Source organism: Cephus cinctus, unplaced genomic scaffold (assembly GCF_000341935.2).
Source record: "Cephus cinctus unplaced genomic scaffold, Ccin1 Ccin1_scaffold0330, whole genome shotgun sequence".
NCBI classification, from domain to species: Eukaryota; Metazoa; Arthropoda; class Insecta; order Hymenoptera; family Cephidae; genus Cephus; species Cephus cinctus.
Genome location: NW_014333027.1, coordinates 3,675,300 through 3,694,492, shown reverse-complemented (window position 1 = coordinate 3,694,492; position 19,193 = coordinate 3,675,300). Strand labels below are relative to the sequence as shown.

Here is a 19,193-nt window from a genome sequence, read left to right as displayed (position 1 = left end):
CACATATAGTAAACCACCAAAAGAATAGCATTGACTTTTTCCTCTCTCCCTCTCTCGTTCTCTTTCGCTTTCTCTTTCTCTCCCATCATGCTCGCAGTCTCTCGTTAAGGTTTCACAGGCTGCAAGGTGAACCTGCCATTGCTTGCCAATTGACATTAATATAACTCTTACCATACCTCAGCCTTTTTTACCACGTTGACGAATGCCGAATGAAAACTTGTCATGGAAATATATGGCAAACAAAAAAATATCCGGCAGTACAGTATTACCAACATTTTACATTGAAAATCTCGAAAATCCTACGACCTGCGAGTGCTCGCACTCGCTGGCATAATCGCGAAGCGATATGGATGTTGACGAACAAGGTGTGCAAATTAACCGGACACGTTATACATTATACGCATTGTGTACAAAGAATCAGGTTGGTAATCGGCGGTTAAGTGAAATACAGCGAAGCAAAACGCAAGGCAAGTCGAACTGATAGGTTGTTGTAGCCAAGAGGAGCCGAATAAGGTCAAAGGGCTTAAAAGCAAATGATGTGCGGCAACGTAGAATGTACTTGTCAGCAGTCGGGAGTCAGGATGGGTAGCGTAAGGTTAGGATTTCGAGAGGCGTGGACCCAACAGGTGCTCCGGGTTCTACCATAATGCGTACCGCATGTGGAGATACATATACTATATACTACGTGTACGTGTAATGTAATATATGCATGCATATATATAATACATGCTAGGTGTAGATAGTGTATATCTGTATATATTATACATTCACGGTGTTGACGAGGCGTATTTATAAATCGTTGTGTATATATATATACATATACGTATTATATGTATTTATCGTGAGCGTCCGGTACTTATGTTAGATATAAATAGAGGCAGATACTATCGAGCATAGTAAGCATGTGGTACTTCAATAACTAGGCTAGTGACACGAAGTAGGGATGTGGTAAGTCGGAAGTACCAATATCCCTGGGACATGTTCATCAACCTGACCTCGACCCTTTGCATTCTTATGATGCAACGACGTGTTCCTGACAAACGGTTTAAGCCTCTCTCATAGTTCGTATACATTGGATTGCGTACAAATATACATGCAAAAAGCATCGTGTTGATAAGCCAAACGAAACCGTATAATTATTGGAAATTTCATCGGAATTTGTGTGCATTTAGAAAAATTTTTGACACGGAACACGCAGAGCTAAACATAAAAATAACGGTGCTTCATGTTGTAACAAGCGTTGCCTCATCGAGACTTTTAAAATCTCATTTGAACCGTACCAACGATATACTGAGAAATGTCAAAGCCAAAAACGTTCTGAAAGAAATTACCAGATACGTATCTTGCATCAAGTACGTAACAGAACTTAATAGATGCCGAAACATGAAAATTAAAGCGAACAGAAAAGGGGATGAGAAAAATCGCGAGCGCACGTGAGAATGGATATTGCGCCAGTAGCTGTGAGGCAGAATAACGGCTTTGAACAACATAGTTGACCGTAGCGACAAAGCACGTTCAACTTTACAGCGTTCACATTGCACCATATATATGGACTAATATATGTATATATATATATAAGTATATATACATATGGAGACTGATGGACCGATAGTAGGTCAGGCGCTTGTCAGAGTGAAGATTCACTGGACTATGAGAGTGGTTCGATCAGGAGAAGATTTTTTAGAATTATTACCGTCCCGTGACTTCAATTAAAAAAAAATCTAAACTCGTTCCTATCAATTCTTATCAGTGAATGCTTAATTGCTGCTTTTAGTGGAGTTTCTTCAACTTCCTTATTTCTTGAGCCTCTTTGTTTTATCTCGATTCGCAATCTATGTGGTCATTGCTTTTGGGGCAACCGCGGAAATTCGCCCAACTATCTGCTAGTGTGCCGAATTACGGCTTTTCATCTTGAATTCTGCGCAACGAGAGAATTACGCTAATCACCTAATTAACCTCGAGAAGAACAATTACAAGGAGATTTACCTTAACGATCTCCGCTCAACTTGTACGCGTCTGGCACTTGGCTCTCTCGAAGCATAAAGCCAATAGAATCAAGAAGAAGAAGAACGTGTACACGTGTTGTGCCACTTCGTTTCGAGGAATTTCCTTTCTCCGTACGATGCGCGCGCGCGCACGCGTACACCGGCAGGAGCGCATTACGATCAACCGCGTGTGCCTGTTGAATCCAAAGAGGAATCCAATGTTAAAGGTATCACTGTTACACGAAATCAGAGTGTATCGTATTGCTGAAAAATGCTTATTTTTTTTCCGGTGCGCTAACGCTATTCTTGAAAAAGTGGACGTGATCCCACTTGTTACGTACAAAAAAGTATCAAATGCTTTTATCAATTGAAAATTAGTTGAAAAATATTTGAAAATTGTAGCAAACTATTAGTGTCGCATTTGCTAATATAATCTTGTTTGCGTTAATACGTTTTTATCGTTCGACGTGCTTACGGCATGGCACGTTTCGACACTCGACAGAAATAAACTCAACGTGTTTAGATAGCGACGAGCAAACAAACGCTGTTTAGTACCTCCAATTAATATAATTCGCCATTGGACTGTTATGGATATTGAATTGTAATCTCATTGGTAGACTCTTGTATCAGAAATTTTTGTAAGTGACAGAGTTTAAAAATTATCAAGTGTTGTATAAGCAATGTTTACGAATCATAATAAAAGTGGCCGAATTAACGAATTTGGCATTTCAAATTAGTAGAGTAATAATTTTTTATTTTGTCACTGAATTACCCTGTTACGTCACGTACAGAAAAATATGTTTGCCGGTGTTTATTTAAATTAATACTCATTCCTGCTGTTTTTCTTTAATCAGCGGTGAATGCCATTTTTGTGTAAATTTTATTTTCAGCGAATATATTATTAATAATGCACGTTATGCTTTCATTAGCCTATGGGCTTTTCAATTTGTCTCGTGGCGCAACGTATTTCGTCATCCTTAGGAACAGAGTAAAACAAGCAAAACCGTAAAAACGATCGATCATGTCGTTCGTTAAAGAATCAGAATAAATAATACATGAAACATTGTTCCGAGATTTTGATCCGCATCGTGCATCATTGCTGTAGCATTTTTGGATCAAGATATAATTATTCGATAGATCGATTTCGTCATGTAATGTAATATAATTGAATAATGACGGGCATGTTTTTATCGAGAATTGCACAACGGCGTAAAAGCATTATCTAGCTATTCCATTATCTTAATGTATAAATTTATCTTACCTTTTACTGAAAAAATACTTTTCTCCAAACCGTCTAATAACTGAAGTTCGATTGGACTTCTTGCGCAATTCAGTTATCCGTGAAGAGTGCATTGACTTTTTTCGAATCACGAAAAGTAGGGTTTATAAAAAATTCGTGATATATACCGCCTTGCATCGTATTCTAGAGGTTGATAAATAATTTGCGTGTTAAAGAGGTGCGATAGCAAGGGAAAAAATCGACAAAGAAAAAATAAAATATGCAAACGAGACGAGCAAAGTCTCGGCTTTACAACGTTCGATGAGCGAACAATGTACGCGTGTTGCGCAATATCTTGCTGGGCGGCCCGTCGAACAGTTGTTCAAATAATATTGTTTCATCATGAAAGTGGTTCTCCTATTCGGGCCGAAACCATTACCTCGGGTAGTAGCGTCTGCTTCTCGCCATCAGAGGCTCTCAACTTAAGTAAACGTTTTCAGATTTTTACTCACCGCTTACGTAAGCCACATTCCTATAACCTCTTTCTTCGTAAGTTCCCCTTCGGGGGACTTTCTTTAATTGAACATTTGCGTTGGGACAAAATTATCTTCATTTTTTAATCTTTTCAAGACATCTTGATTATCTTTATACCCTTTCAAGTTTAACAATCATTCTTGACATTCTTTTATTGAAAGGGAATTTTTAATAAATCCTTCTTATCCTAATTTTGTTATATCCCCTCACATTGATATTCATCTATTTTCGCTACGAAACGTATCTGGAATAGCGTCACTCATTGGATGTGGCAATATATTCGACTGTTGTCGTCCTTTTAATATTCCATAATTTTTATCTGTAAAGCAAGATCTGATTACATGTTGACATGAATAAGGATAATTGTATACTGGCTTTGGTGTCGACTGACAAGATTGGCCTAAAGCTTGTCTATGAAGTAATCAATCTATAACCATGACTAAGGTTTCCTCGTGATTATTTGAAATTATTTGTCGGAAATATTTTATGAGATTTTATATATATTTCTTAAAAAATTATATCGAATTACGAATTACGTGTTCGATTCGCAAAAAGAATCTACCAAAGTAACAAAGGCAATGAGGCAGGCAGTGAAGAAGAATTTCAGCTTCTACCCTACCTTAAGGTATACCTAGCGGAAAGGGGCGTGTTTTGTGGGTGCCTAACTGGGATCCCTAATATTCTCGAGCATGTAAAGTTTGCCGCGAAATGATTTTGATAGGTTTTTATTTAACTCAGGGATGCATGAAATATGCGAAATTTTGAAATTTTATATAATTTTACAAATTTCGATATCCGACGACCCTGAAACTCCTCGAGCGATCTGGCAACACAGCCTTAGCGTACCATGTGACTGAACGTCATGCGAGCAGCGAGTGTACGAACACGATATAGCTGCCTCTGTCAAAATAATATTTTATGCTGGAACATTATAAGAAGATGAAAAAAAAAATACGTGAAAACTGTAAAATCTATGATATATCAGCCGACAGTTTGGCAATGTGATTATTAAGTTATTATAACAGTATTAAGAAAATAAATGCAACCTACCCTAACCTATCCTAAAAAATATCGCACACAGCAGCGTTTTTTCTTTTTTTACCGAACAAAGTCCCTGACACTATTGATGCACAGCACTTACAATGAGTATAGTAAAGTGCATTAGCAATAAAAGCAACAGAATTAACCTCAAACAAACTCCGTTGAATATCTCATGAGTCGGCAAAGACGGTGACAGCATAGCTGACGATGTACAGCGTTGCCAACTATCCAACCACGGAAACGGCCAAGAATCTGATATGAGATCGAATTCATTCTTCGATGACTCCACTTTTTTACGCGCAACATTTAATCTCTGGCATATGCTGAGTCCATTGCATATTTCAAATTTCAGATCTCAGGCTGATTAACATCGAAAAATCTGCAATTGAAATTAGGAATTTAGCATTTTCTATATGTCTCTGCACTAATATTTCATTTTTAATGACAATTAATCATTAAAAGATCCGCAACCGAATTTTAGATCTCTCAAATACGATACTGCGTTATGAAAATGTAACAGTAAAAAAAAATGATTAATTTCTGAAGACCATCGTTTTACACTCGGAATACCTTAATCATGATATATCCTTTTTGTCTTAGGCGATACCACCTGTAAATTACAGTTCTTGCCTTATTTCGTTCACACGCTTGCACCAAAGTTCGAGCTTATCACAGGATGAGCATCTAGGTGCGCGAGACAAGACTTACGACGATAAATTCTTACATGTCAGCCGCAGGATCGCTGCAGGACCCACTTTAAATTCACCCGATTGCCACAACCTTTATGCTTCTGACATTTTAACTTTTAACTGCCGGCTGTTAAAACTTTTATAGTTTCGACTTTATCGCGTATTTGTTCCGCCGTCAAATCAGTTTCAACTTTTGTCATTTAAACTCTCATGAACCTTCATTGCTTCGGCCTGAGTAGATATTCCTACCTAACTCAATGTTCTTACCTCTCAAACGATACACTGCAGTGTTCTATAATATATCCATATTGTAACCGTGGACTTACGCTTATCGCGAAGAAAATTGTATGCAGTATTGAGTCCCACAGAATTATAATAAAGTTAAGATAAACTTTCTACTAACAATAGTTGGTGCAAGTTTTGATAGGAGTTATCGTAATTTTATTACGACTCTACTACCATCTTGTTCAGCTCCACTCTGTACTTGTAGCGACTTCCGTTATGTTTCAAGTATATCCCATCTTTACCATACTGCAGTAAAAATCCTTGCTACGACATCTTTACTGCAGACTATCTGACTACTTATTGCAGTTTACATATGTGTATGGTAATGTTAATCGAATATGTAGAAACAAGAATTCATTGAAATATTTTCAAGAGCCAATCTGACGATGACTCGACCCTTGTCCGGTTATACAATCTAGCTGACAACCAATAGTCCGATTATTAGTTCCTTATCGCAAGACCCCTATGTCTTTCAACAAATCCAATTCACTTCTTGTACCCGTCGAATGTTATTTCGTATATTTCAGCATTTGCTTTAACGAATCCAAATTAAAATAAATGGGATTTCATTGTCATCGAACCTATTGTACCATTCATCAAACTTACATCTAACATTAGGAACATCGAACAGCTCAAGAGGTAATTCCCTCGTGTCGATATACTTGATACGCTGCCCTTTGTTGCTCGATAAGTATTCCCTTGAGCGTCCCTTAGTCGATATGCTCGTATAATCCGCCTACGTCGTTTATAGTGATCCTCATGAATTCACTTTGAAGATTCACATACGAAAATAAAAAAAAAATTCAGCTCCTTAACAGCGTGTCATGCCTGTTGTCATTGACGTCATTGCGATCTTTGGAATAATGATTCACTAAAATATTAGACATTTAAAACTGTGTATAGCGCGCAGACTATGTTCAAATATTATTGTGAACAAAATATATTGCCAACATTTTTAGGATTCTTAGAAATTCCAATGTAGTTAACACGTGATTACTGAATTTTGAATAGTATACGTTAATCGGATATTCATTAGCCCTTTCGCTCCTAACGTTGGCTATAGTCGTCACTCATGCGTCGATCTGTAGATAATAATGCCGGCTATGGCCCGCATATTCTGTAGTGGTACTAACTCCGTTGCTAGAGTACTTCATAATGGCTATTCGATCGTAGCTATCGTAGCGAAAGGATTAAATGAAATAATGAGTAATAATTTTATCTTTAGCTGTTTTCATCAATTTTTAATTATTTATATTCACAGTTGAAAAAATTATATAAAATAATTATATGGATTAATTTAATATATCGATACAAAATTAACTCAATTGCTCATTGGCTGATGTTGACAGTTCTAATCATCAGTCGCTGACCATTCGTTTCTTGCGGGTAATAATAATATCGTGTAAGAAAAATATTGGTATCACCGTAAATCTGCGAAAAAAGAGTGTCCCTGCAAAAAGAAGTACGGCAAGTGGGATTGCCAACTGTAATGAAGAAATATCTGAGCACTCTATCGTAAGAACTCCCCTTTATTACAAACATGAGTAAAAAATTATAGTTTTTGCCAATATTCTGAAGGCTAATAGAATTTTTAAACCGATAATTATACAAAATTGTATTGTCAAATGGCAAATAATAAAATGTAGAAAATGTTATCAAGTATTTATTTAATTTGCGATCAGTCTGCTTACGCAATAATTCAAATTTGATTAATACAATAATAATACAAATTTGATATTGCAAGTTTTTCAAACGTTATAGCACATAAATATATTGGACGGAAACATTGTCAAAACGTAATAGGTACTAGACATAATTAAATTTCAAAATATTTTCAATTCATATACGCTATACAGGGTGTGCCAATTTAATTAACGTGAACGGATATCTCTAAAGTATGTAGAAAATGTTTCTGTTATTACGATTTAACGTAAAAATTCGTTTCACTAACTTTCTGCGACACATGCAGTTTTTAAGAATTCAACAACTGCTCGAATACAGCGCCTCCGAAATTTATGCATAATTGAATCCGGAGTTGAAAATGTGTGGATCCATTAATACTTCTTTTACACTGAGAGAAATAGATATTACTGAATAGTAAAAAAATACTACCCGTTAACATATTTAATATTTACTATAGGGATAAGACTAATTATATTAAGCGTAAATATCTATTTATATCATTAAAAATATATTATCCGATGCAATCTAGCGATACTATTGCTGCTAGCAATATCACATTGTACATACATATAACAATCTCTGCATAATACATGCGATTCGTTAGTTTTAATATCTGTGATGCTAAGAATTATTGGAATCTGAAATTGTTTTTAGAGTGCAATGCTTTGTGACTATCCATAATATTGTAGATTCCTGTCATTATCATTTTTACATTTTAAATTCTATTTACTACTTAACCACTACGTGAATTTTTTCGCCCGATATCAATGGATTGTAGTCATAAACACTTGGTTACTAAAAAATTCTGAAAACATTCTACAATGAGCGGACTTCACCCATAGCTATTTATGATTCTCATGACTAATATTCATATAGTAAGCATTAGTATCTCCAAGCTAACGCAGTAACAAACTTATATTGTAAATATGTGATCGCAAGTAGTATCCAGTGATGTTTATGTAGTAACTGTTGTCGTCAATGTATTTATTATAATAGATATTAGAATTCTTACAATCTATTTCTCTCAAACTTGAATACACAAATTTAAATTCGTCTCGATCCAACCAACATCTTGGCTAAAAAAAAACAAAATTAATTATTATTTAAAAAAAAATTGGCCACTTAAAATCGTCTAAAATGGCTCGATCGACGAATGAACGAATATCAGCACTATTTTGCCCCCTCGAGACTAAAAGACTTTTCTATGATAAAATTGAATGCATCTCTTCTTATTTCCGGGATATCTGTCTGTGTTAATTAAATTGGGACATCCTGTATAATAAATTCGAATACAAATCGTTATTTTTCTAACGATACATCATTAATTGCAATTTGGTGTCTTATCAAAATCGATATTACCGTACGTGCATCAAGAAGGAAAGAAAGCTCCATAAATAGATATATAATATCTACAAGAGTAGCGTCAAAAACGAGTAAACGTTCAATCGATGGCCATTACCGACGAAACTGGATTCTAAAACGGTCTCTAATGAAATATAATTTGCATGCGACGAAAAATAAAAGGAATATATGCGTTCGTATTAAAAGACCGTAATGATGGAAAATAAGAAATAATAAGAGGGCTTTCCTTAGAGGGATAATCACGTAAGTATATGGTCCGACGATAGCCACATACCCCCCACTCCGACAGCGCATAGAGCACTATCATTACTAGTCAGCAAAGTGGGAGCTTTTTGTTTTGCTATGTTAGCATAATGACCATTATTGTTTCACAAAGTTGAAGTCAGCTGCCCACCCCGCCGCCCCCTCGCAGTCGCCCGCGTCGTCCCCCGGCGACACTGTGACCACGTGATACAAGGTTGAGAAGTACCATCAATTCCCAATTTGCAATTTGCATTTTCCTAATTGTGATACTATAGAAACTATGAATATTGATGTCTTAGGTAAATATGCTTATGTTTGTTAAAAAATGATATTTAAAATCGCGTTGCACAAATATCAGTTCAACTGCCCCGTGGAGTCACGTGACAAAATGACCGTAAAACCTCATATAGGTACGGATAATGTGTAACGTCCACGGCCATGGACATTATCAACCAACGTGCATAGGTTGCCAATGGTTACCAAGAACACTTCTCATGTGACGTGATAGGTTATACTACGAAAAGTTAAAGCCCTGAGAACCCCTGTTTCGTCCTCTTCCCGTCTGTCAAAATTCTCAATGTTCCATAATATCCGGTTCCCTGACTCGTCAATCATTTACAATTAATGTAGTGATAAATTAACTTAATATGTGAAACTTCGTGAAAGTTTGCTTTGTTATATTGTCTTCGGCAGACATTTCGAATCTCTTTGCTCAACTTGGTTGATTATCCGAATTTGCTCTTTTTTCCGAGATTTTCCCGATTGTTTGCTAACAAGATCAGATTCAAAATTCAAAATTGATATAATACGGCTTAGTCTTAAATAGAGTTCGACAAATTATAATAAACCTATATACCTATGTCATTGTAATTCGTAATTTTTGTACGTTCTTAATTGTCTCGGTTCCTGTATTACATTCTTTTGCGTTATTAAATATTTGTTGTTCTTCGTGTATCCCTAAATTGTACATTATCTACCGTATCGATTTTCATCGACTACACTTAAAGCTTGCGATTCACAGACCCGAGATTGATATTACGAATTCTCGAATGAACGAAGACAAAGCCACTGTAGGTACATATTTATGAACAAAGTATAATCTGCTCAAATGAAATACATAGCTAGGAGAGGAGAGGCTTCCAGTGGTTCGTAATGTCTAGCATATTACTTTCCTCGACTTTATTGCCTTGCTCGTGTATTGTACAATGAATAGAAGACTAGCTACTCCAGCGTATAACGTAAACTTGCGCTAACTGACTTCGAACTGTAGCATTCTAATCAGACCTGAATTTGGACTTGGAACTCCACATACACTTGCGCGTAAAACACTAGTAGTCGTATAATGTATATAATTTTTATCGTTCTTAAGTATTTTCATAACTTTCGTTCAAATGCAGCTTTTTTTTTCAAAAAAATATTCACAATAATTTTTTATTATACTCTGTACATGTTTTTTTTTTACTTATTTCTACTTTTCTTTTAAATTATGTCCTCTGACGTAGCATCATTGCAATTTGCAGTTAACATGCGTTTTTATTCGTTACATATATTTTGTAATTTTCTTGATAACTGACATAAGTAGATACAGTCTAAGCGCGACGTCAATTCTGCATTTAAGGGATTCGATTAAGCAGTAATTCCCTTGAAGGTGATTCCTTAAAGTGGAGCTGCTCTATTACAACAAAACAACTCTGCTCTGACGCTTCCGAACGCGTTACTGCGATTAGCGGACTTGGAGTCAACTAACTTACCCGACTTAACTAGTTTCGGATACCTTAAGCTTGATTCCGATCAATCGTAGATTACGTGCAGGTCGACCCACATTCTCCACTTGAAATTTATCATTACGTATCCACCTCGTTCTATTTAGTTTAAACGGTCACGACAAATTTACTTGTAATGGAAGTAATTTTAAGAATATCTTATTGCTTCTAAAACTGAAACTGATAGTTCGCATAAGTGCATGCATTTGAAAAAAAAATTAATAACTGACACGTATGTATATATATAAGGTGGATGACCCAGTCATGGACCATGTACGTACCAGTAATCGTCAGTTGTGTTATAATACTGTAGATTTTGCTATAGTCAAAGCGCACACTGACGATTTGACTGAAGTTCGAACGTGCCAAAAGTCAATACATCTCTATTCTGTGAGTCGAATACGTCCTATTTTGGCCATAACCAGTTTGTTTTTGTGAAGTATAATGCTATAGTATAGATAAAGGGCGTGCATTCTTAAAAGATAAACAGCACGTAGACCTTCGGGAGTAGTTAATGGAGGCCCAGTGTCAGAACTAAGGTTAATTGCTACTAGAGGTTCATTCTAAACCCAGCTTAGGATTAACCCGCAATAAAGCTCAAGTTTACTTTCAGTTTAAGAAATGAAATTTCTCTTATGGTTGATCGTAATGACCCTATAGTCTAAAAAAGAATATACAACATATATATTTACGTGAAAAAATATGATATAATTGTATTTATATTTTTGCCTAAGCGGAGACTGCTATTCGCATTATGGAGTCGTCTACTTAATGTTTATAGCGCTAAAAGAGTCTTTTTCAATGTAAAACTGTTGTCTCAATTTCCAATGACAACGTGTATCACGAGTATAATCAATACTTTAGTTTCATACGTATTATCTCACCAGGGACGATCTTATCGAGTTTCGTGTGCGAATATTTGTAAATAACAAACTTATCGACACATTCCATTTGTCACACGGGCGGCCGCCGATACGTAGGTTACATCAAATTAATAGTCTAGATCATCGATCTATCCATTCGTCAATCGATTCGCGATCGTTAACTGTCCCTCGCAAAAGAAATCTCCGTTGCTAAGAGACACGTCAAAGAAAGCGAATCAGCAGGAAGTCATGCTTGAACGTAGAGAGTATAATTGAAATCGAGAAATTTTGAAGGTTCATTGTCAATTAAGATTATTTATCTAACCATCAATTTGAGGCTATCGTCGCTCTGTTTGTAAATGAGCTTTATTTCGCACGGCAATAGTGAAAGTGAGAGCAGCAACGTAACGGCAGTAGCGACACATTGGTTTTTCATGTACCAGAAGCATGAGGTTGGTTTAGCGGCTACGCCATTGCCCAACGTGTCACGCCAATGAACGATGACTTAAATGCCTTTTTGGTATCAGAATATTTCCTTGCGAATGAGTTCATTCGAGTAGTGTGTGATGCAAATCCAAAGAGGGTGTGACATCACGAAAAACAAGTTTGAAAAAGAGCTGCCTTCACAATATATCGAATGGCTCGAATGGCTGAAACGTTGAGCGCTTCGCACGTGCGCCCACAATAAGGTGCATTGTAAGATACGCCTGAGGGACATAAATTCGGAGCGTACATTAGAACTTTAATAGCCGTCATTGTTATGTAGAGAAATGCTCGAAGGAGAAGGGAATACTTTTGAGTGGAGATGGCTGAGGAAGTGAGCGAAGAGTGAAAGAGAGAGAGAGAGAGAGAGAGAGAGAGAGAGAGAGAGAGAGGCTGAGTGGGAAAGTGGGAAAGTGGGGACACGACGGCACAACACAACGGATTTAATATGGAACTCGAGGAAATTGGATTTAAATAAATTTGAATACTTCTGAAATTAAAGCTCCCCATGATCTCCATAGAAATGTAATAACGCGGGGCGTGGCTCCCTTGTTCTACTTTCTTACAATATTCAGAGCAAGTATCCGCCCACCTACGTGGAGATGCACGTTATTACGCGACTCTGCGCGTTAAACGAAGATGTTATGGGGAGAAGTGGCTCGCGTACCCGAACCAGAAGAACATTGATCCTACAATACATTATAGCGCACGAGAATAGAGGGTTGCGTGTGTGTACATACAGTACTCTGATTAGAAGTACCAACCTCTCTCTACTATATCACCATCTCCCGGGGTAGTCTAGCATATATCCAGCACACTGGCTTTCAAAGAACGTTGATTATCCTAAAAAGCTGTTCAGGGAGGGGGACTTAGTTTCGTTCAACGTAACGTAACTGGGCTCTGGTATTTATAATAAAACATGACTAATCTTTCCAGGGCGCGTTATCTGAGCCAACAGATCTGGCATTATTTACACAATCTCAAGTATTCCTAAAATAAACTCGAATCCTGCGCGATAAATAAACACGCCATATTTAATGTTATCGTTTAAAAATCTCATAAAACATTCCTCCTCCTCCTCCTCCTCCTCCTCCTACCTTTGTGCCTTCCCCCACTAGCCAGACTCTCCTTCCTCCAGGACCCTTATAACCCCCATCCCCACTACGATAGATGAGGTTTTCTTTCCCCTTCACATTGTACCCATGGTCCCTACCCCCACCACCATTATGTTATTTCCCCTTTCCCCTTACCTCGTGGCCCCTTTCTCTTTCGTCCCCTTTCATCCCACCACATCATGTACAGGGTGCGATTTAACCTGGCTTGTCTCTTTTTCGGGAAGGAACGCTTACATTACCAGCTGGGTGGTCTTTTTGCAGAATACTTTTATCTTTTCTTTCTGGACTCTATTATATTTTTATTTCCTCGAACGTTTTGTCCTTTAAATTTCGAACGAATAGCTGCCAAATTATTCGCTAGGTGGTATTCGTCAGAATGTTACAGCGCCATACTAAAGAAAATTACTATATGTATTTTGATTTATCACGCAAACCGAAACATCTTCGTGCTAGAAGAAACGGGTTATTGGTCTTGCAGCACAAACTTAGGAAGCGCACCCGGAGCGATTACCGTTCCGTCAATTGTTATAATCTGTCAACCCCATCAAAGTTAACCAATGGGTTACAATATCGCGGTCGGTTTCCATGCTTGAGTTCTTCTAGTATCCCTCTTTCGCTATATCCTTCTGATGTACCAAACCTGTTTAGGATTTTCGAGTTGTCAGTTCACTTTGTCTAACGACAATCCGAGACAGCCACAATTTCTAGCTTACTAGCTAGAAATGTTAAAAGCATTTGGCATACACAGTCACACAATAAAAAATTATTAATGCATTTCAAAGACCTTGCAGTGCTATCCGAGTTCACCCAGGGGGTCACGAGTAGCCGCTACAGCACTAAGAAGGAATAAGGAACCTGGAATGTCGATGTGTAATTCAACGTTGAAATCGTAGGTCCCGTAGCTAGTGCACGTCCCCTTATACTATACATATATCCCATTCCACTTGTTCCCATGTTCCGATGTACCCCCCACTCCAAATCGCCACCCCCGCCATGGTGGTGATTTGCCATCTCCACTCTCCGTCCGCGAGCCCCTCTTCGCGCTTCTTCGTATCCCTACTACACTTCTTACCCCCACCACTGCTGAGCGCGAGTGCAGCTCTTGAGTCATTCCCGCGCCGACCGCCACGAGGAGTGTGGGTCGTTCTGCCACGCTGTTGTTGCGCCACGAGACTGATTCGTCGCCATCGTTGACGCATTGATTAAAAATTCTCGCTGACAAAATTTTCGCTCACAGTGTACAATAGTCTATCGCGAGTATTGAATTCATTGTTTTTTTTGAGAGTGATCAGTGTGCAGTGAGCGGTGACCAGTGAACCACGCATGGATTAGCGTTAGCGCCATCCACGAATTTCGAGCTACGGTGTACAGTGCCCGTGTTAAACTGGATTTCATTCTATCGACGTGTCTCGCTGCGCCGGTAAGTTCTCACAGAGTTTGCTAAGTTTTGCTATAAAGGTATTGCTACCTCGTGCTCATTCGACTAGCGTGCCGCTTCGGATGGTGAGATGCTTGGTACTGCACTGTATGTTTGTGCCGCCATCTTGCGGCGGGACCACGAAACGATAGTACACACGTCCGCGTGGTGGAAAATTCCAAAGCAGTGTTCAGTGAGAATGCTATAACCAGTGCGTTTTTTTTTTAATTCTCCCATATTGATTATAATAAGAGCAATGAGCAAGCTTAATCGAACTTGAAGAATTTATTATAGCCTCTATTACCTGTCGTCAATATCTCCGAGGTTACTTCGTGGGATTGGTTTTTTATTTCCTACTTATCATGTTTTGTTTGTGATTGCGTGGCGTGGGATTTATGTGGTTTCGTGATTGAAACAAAAAATTGATAAATGTATATGAGGCACGCGGTGTACCTTCTTTTTGCACATTGCCCACCTCAATCTTTGCTCATTGACCGTGTTTATTTTTGCCAAAAACCTGTTGAATATAAACCAGCGTGTTCCGTAAATTGATTTTATCATAATATGCCGCTAAGAAAATTGTTTACAATAAACTCTGCCGGCATGAGGTCACTTATCACTTGTGAGGATGAACATTCATAGAGATCCCTTCAATGGCTGATATTGACTCATGTAAAACAAAATGGGGGTGCTTCTCTCATTGTCAGAAAAAGAATATACTATGCGCATTCTGACCCCAATTTCGAGTTACAACTGCAAGAAACGGCAAAAACATGAAACAAAACATACGTCTAAAATAAAATCTATCACATTCTGTTGCCATTGATAATACGAATGATTGATTGGTTAGCGAATGTGTCGATTATTCAGAAAACAGTTTGCGGACGATTGAGCTTGGACGGATAGTTGATTCCGTTGAGGATATTTGGAGGATGGAGGCAAACTACGAAAACGAGAAGAAGTACGATGGCAATTAACCGTTATAGTAAAACGACTGAAAACGATTCGCATGATTTGCCCGTAAAGTTATAAACGACCCTGGCGTTTACGATCGTACGGTACACACAGAAGGCAATATACACTAGTAAGTCGTAAAGCCATGAAACCAGATTTCCTGAACGAAGGAAATTAAGAGAAAGAAAAAGAAAAAAAGGAAGAAAAAAACCGGTTTAGAATTAGTTACTGTCGAAGAAGAGAACTGTAGGTATCTATTAGATCTGCCCATCAGGGTTCAGAATACAAGGCAGGTAGACATCTGTTCTATCAACACGCCACGGAAATGGCCTCTCTCTAGGCTCGCTAGTTCTATGTTTTCATTTTTTACTGTTTCTTCATTTCTTTTATTTTTTATTCTTTACACTTTTCTTATTTTCTGTACGTGCACTTCACAGAACATCAAAATTGTGTAAACAATCCACGATGAATCTACAACCCCGTTGTGCTCATTTCTTAATTCTCGTGCGCGTATTTCTACTTTTTTTTTTCCCCCACCATTTTATTTGTATCCATAAGATTTTGTTATTGTTATTAGGACAGGTAAGATCAGTAGAATAAATCCGCGTCCCGCTCTCAATTTATCGAAAGCTTTTACCGGGAATGATTTATCTGTCGTTTACTTATATAGATTGTGCGGTTCTGCAGTATATTCACACGAATGTTCTAGAGGTTTCTGGTCATGAAAAGGCCGCTATTGAAAATGTCTTTCTCGTTTCTTTTTTCTTTCATTTCTTTTTTTTTTTTTTTTTTTTCTATCGCTGTTACCCAAACTCCACAGACATACAAAAGAGCATATTGTTGTGTTCCGGGTGTATTGAGCCAGTTTATTTTCGAAATATCAAATTTCTCAATATGCAAGCACTGGTCTAACAAATCGTATACATTATTGGCACGACCTTGAAAGAGGTATCATTAAATTAATTGGAGCTACGTGAAAACCATAACTGGAGCTGTACGTAATTTTTTTGACAATCGCAAGTTAACAATACTCCAAACGGCAGTTAGCCGTCAAAAGAACCGTAAAACTATTGTTCCCTTTAATGAGACAATAACTTGGAGACTGAAGTGATATTCGCTCAGTCTCGAATTAATTAAAAAAAATCGTCTGTGCGGTCAAATAAATTCATACTGGCAAGATGTTTTTCTATGAGCAATATCAAATTGAAAGTATAATTTTATTCGGCATGATTTCGGTATTTTAAAATATTTTTTGCCTTGTAGTTACAATGACGTACAATGATTCACGAAGATGCCGTTATGTTCATAATAAAAAGCAAAGAAGATTTATGTTGGATAATACGATGGCGATGGAAATGCGCTGGGACGATCGAAGCGATGAAACGAGGCATGATCTTGTGACAGAACGTATAACGTAATAAATGACGCATGATACTATATGATTTGTTCAACATTTTCTCACAGTAATGACATGTAATTAATCAATTAATTACGACAGCTAGGCGAAGTAGGTTAATTGTATGCTTCAATGTAGATTATACTTGTCTATGAACACGAAGCAAAGATAACTTAACGTTATAATTCCTGATAGAGCACACGTATTGTGTCGGGAGACAGAATTGAAAATTAAAAGAATCGAGTGATGTCGATAGCAAAGCTTGCATAATAAAGTGTAATAAGAGACGAAGAGCTTAAATTCATAACGACTGTCACGCGAAAGGAGAAAGCTAACGATGCACTTTGAATGTAAATTTAAATCATGAAATATTTTTCAGATGCGCGAGTGTTTGCGAAATAAAGATTTGACCAAGTGAATTGAAGAGCTTAGATGGAATTTCATGAACTTTCCAAGTATCAGTATCTTTTTTAAGAAATTGCCCGCAGTAAAGACACGAGAATCCTTTTTTTCCTTCTCTTTCTTTGAAAGTTTTAAAAAAATCCTTGAAAAACAAACTTTTGTTACGGTTTGACGTAGATTCGTTATGGTATCTCCTGCATAGATTCCTTTAACCATCTCGAAGCTTTCTTTGATGTATCGGAGCAGTTTTACACTTTTAATTGCAATTAACACTGTAAAAGAGAAGATCGCTTTGATAGTCCCATAATGCACGCACGGCCGCATATTTATCTCGACAAGGATCCCATCAACCAACCAGCGAATCCCGTAGTACCAACCCACCGTGTGAAAAAATTCTGCGTGTTTTATATTTCCATGAATACGGAATGAATCTTATGCCCGAGGCGTTTCGGAAACTGGCCTGATTAAACTTACAAAGGTTTCGACGTTAGTTCTGCCCACAAAGTTGAGCCTCCGTAATACTTTTTTAGTGTTTTTTTTTTTTTTTTTTTTTTTTTTTTTTTTTTTTTTTTTTTTTTTTTTTTTTTTTTTTTTTTTTTTTTTTTTTTTTTTTTTTTTTTTTTTTTTTTTTTTTTTTTTTTTTTTTTTTTTTTTTTTTTTTTTTTTTTTTTTTTTTTTTTTTTTTTTTTTTTTTTTTTTTTTTTTTTTTTTTTTTTTTTTTTTTTTTTTTTTTTTTTTTTTTTTAATTGCGTTTTTCCTCTTTTTACTCTCCCGTCATATTCAAACTGCTATATAATCATTTCATTTGACGTGCACGCTATATCATGCCATCAATTTTGGATACATCATGACAGGTTTTATAAGGAAAATTTTGTGGCGTCGCCATGAAAGTGATCGAGAATATGAGAATGAAAGTGGTGCGCATGCGCATGTATTTTATTTACACGACACACAATTGATGAAGAAACGACGCGATTTTGATAGTTTAACATTGCAAGCAAGTATAACGCGTAACTAAGAGGTTTTTCGAGTTAGCGTCCACGAATATACAATGGGATCTATAGAACAGACTGGGTCCTACCTGCGTGTATAATTGTCTGACCCAAAGGGTCCCATTGTGTGTAGCTCTCGGCTTGCCTGCTGTTACTCATGCTGGAAAGAGAGGCAGGCTCCCTTTTAGTGGACTGTTAAATCTCACCGCAGGGATTTCGGAAAAGATATCCACGGAACACGTGTAAATTCCATACAGAAATTCACATAGGCATTATGCATAAATACTTAAAATATTGATCTCAAACAATATTAACCTCCACGAGAAAAAGGTCATGCAGATGCTTTAAAGATTTTCTCGTTTCTAGGTTTTTGTTTCCCTTCGTTCAATCCCCACTCCTCGTACTTAATATATGGTCGAGTTGCCAGATGTTAAATCCCGAAAGGCTATTTCCTTATGACTTACAATGTTAAAGTGATTCCCCTGAATGTGTAACTGATGCCGAGACCCAACTATTCGTGTAGGGACTGCGGCGTATATACATATATATCTACACACATCGTGTCCAGCAGGGTCTGTCACGTGTCCAAGATTCACAAGACTCTTACAGTTGTTTTCCCTGAATATTAATTTTCTTATATCTCAAATATATTGTAAACACATGAAAATGCCCTGCATTTTCCCATTATCAAAATTTACTCCCGTACTAACTCGTGATACTTGAACAAACGAAAATTCTTTCTGCCGCTTTACCCCCCCCCCCCCCCC

The 19,193-nt window shown here is 37.3% G+C and overlaps 1 protein-coding gene across 3 annotated transcripts in view; it reads left to right on the top strand.

The window, feature by feature from the left end:
- Positions 1-14,362: 14,362 nt before the first annotated feature.
- The window catches only part of LOC107266921 (TOX high mobility group box family member 3), a 68,376-nt gene continuing 63,545 nt past the window's right edge, over positions 14,363-19,193 (top strand). For all 3 annotated transcript variants that reach the window (XM_015737961.2, XM_015737959.2, XM_015737960.2), the window contains exon 1: positions 14,363-14,685. The gene's annotated coding sequence lies outside the window, so the exon portion shown is untranslated. The remainder of the gene's footprint in view (positions 14,686-19,193) is intronic.